Here is a 1,953-nt window from a genome sequence, read left to right on the forward strand (position 1 = left end):
CCTGGACTCCTGGACAGTCCCAGGATGCGATGGTGTCCCCGTGTTTCCAGGTCACAATGCGCATGATGGTCCCCCAGCAGCTGGGACAGCCGGTCCTCGGAGCAGGCGAGACCCTGCCTCTGTGGGACGCTCCGGGACTCAGGCCTGGGGCCTGCAGAGCCCCTGCCTCCTGCAGACCATCAGGACAAACCTGTACGAGTGACCGAGCGACGGCCGCCGGGATGACCCGTCAGAGCCGGCAGGAAGGAGTGAGCGTGACCCCCCCCCACCTCACCCTCTTGTGGACGGCACCGATGGGCTTCCTGGGAAACACCCGGTCGGTCCCGCCCTGGCTTCGCTCGGAGGCAGTCACTGTGTCTTGTGGCTGCGTCTGGGGATCCCCACGAACTGAGCAGCGGCACGCAGCTCCCCGGCCTGCCAGCTGGTCCTCGCAGGGTCACAGGGTCGGCGGTGAGGCCTCAGCCGCTGCATCCTCCCGCGCAGGTTGCTTCCCGCTGGTCCAGGTGGCGGGCTGATGGGTTCTCCTCGGGCTGAGGTCCAGGCTCTGGTTGGCAGGGGCTGGGGCTGCCTCAGGGCTTTGCCTCGTGGTCCCCCCTCAGGGTGAGGTCCTAGCACTTGGCCATGTGGGTGCGAAGCGCTACCCACTGCAATCACCACTCCTGCCCACGCTCACGGGCGGGCGCCGTGGGGAGGGGTGGACGCTGTGGCGGGAGCTGCCCGCTGCCTGGCCCTTGCGCAGTGTTTCCCTTCTGGTCCTGAGTCCTGAGGCCCCACATAAGCCGCACCGACCACCTTGGCATTTCCTGCATCACAGCCCACATCCCTGCGCGCTCAGTCCCTCCAGGCCCGGCTCCCCTCTGAGCGGCCTTGGCCAGGAAGCCAGACCACAGCACGGCTCCCTCTCCCTCCCCTGGGAGGGGCTTCCCTGGGCCTTTACTGTGGGTGTCGCCCCCTCAGAGGCCACTGAGGGAAGCCAGTCGTCGGGGAGGTGGCCCTGCTGCCCCCTGACAGCACTTCTCACTGACCAGCGGGCAGGTCTGCCCTTCCTCACGGCTCCAGCAGCGGAGCCTGGCCTCCGCTCGCTGCCTCCCCCGCTGGCGCACAGTAGGTGCTCAGCGCACAGCAGGTGTGACCACGTGGGAGCGTGTCTGGTGCCTCGCTGAGTGCCTGTGGTTTTCCTCCCGATGAGCCAGGCTGCCTGGAATGTCCCAGTCCCGGAGCCGGGAGCCGGAGCCAGAGTCTGGTTCTCACCCCGGCTGCCGCTGACACCCCTGCTCAGCCCCGCCCCCCAGGGAAGGGAGGTGGCTGCAGGGCTCTGGTGGGGGTGCGGGGGATAGGGGGGCTCGGCCTGAGCTCCAGGCCGGACTGTGGGGATGCTGCCAGCGTCCTCGCCCTGGTCTGCTCTGTCCCCGGTGGAGCGGTCAGCTGAGGCCTGGGCCAGCAGTCCGGGCACTGGAGAAGGAGCGGAGGCCCAGCCGGCTGTGGGAGGGGCAGTGGCCTGGTCCTGCTGCGCTCTGCTCACATCTGTGCCATTTCCTACCGAGGACGGCGGGGTGGGGGTGGGGCGTGCAGCCCTCTGCTGCTCCTCTTGGCTCAGCTGGCCTCAGCGGAGAGAACAGGATGGGGCAGGAGGAGGGGTTGCAGCCCTGGCTGCTTCTGTCCATCTTGCCCGCTGTGGCGAGGGGGTCAGGGTGCACTCAGGGGCGCCCCCCGCAGACGTCTTCCTGCATTTGGATCTGCAGCAGGAGGCCCAGGGAGCCTCAGTACAGAGGGCCCGGGGCCGGGACCTGCTGGGAGGGGAGGCTCTGCAGGAATTTAGGGTGTAACCGGGTCCCCTCAGACCGAGTGGCCGGCCCAGGCCATCCTGCCTCTCTCCAGCTGCTTGGGCGTCTTCCCTCCACGCAGGAGAGAGGGCGGCCAAGAGGCGGGACGGAGGATAGAGATGGAGAAACA

The sequence above is a fragment of the Myotis brandtii genome, unplaced genomic scaffold (assembly GCF_000412655.1).
Source record: "Myotis brandtii unplaced genomic scaffold, ASM41265v1 scaffold334, whole genome shotgun sequence".
In the NCBI taxonomy this organism is placed as follows: domain Eukaryota; kingdom Metazoa; phylum Chordata; class Mammalia; order Chiroptera; family Vespertilionidae; genus Myotis; species Myotis brandtii.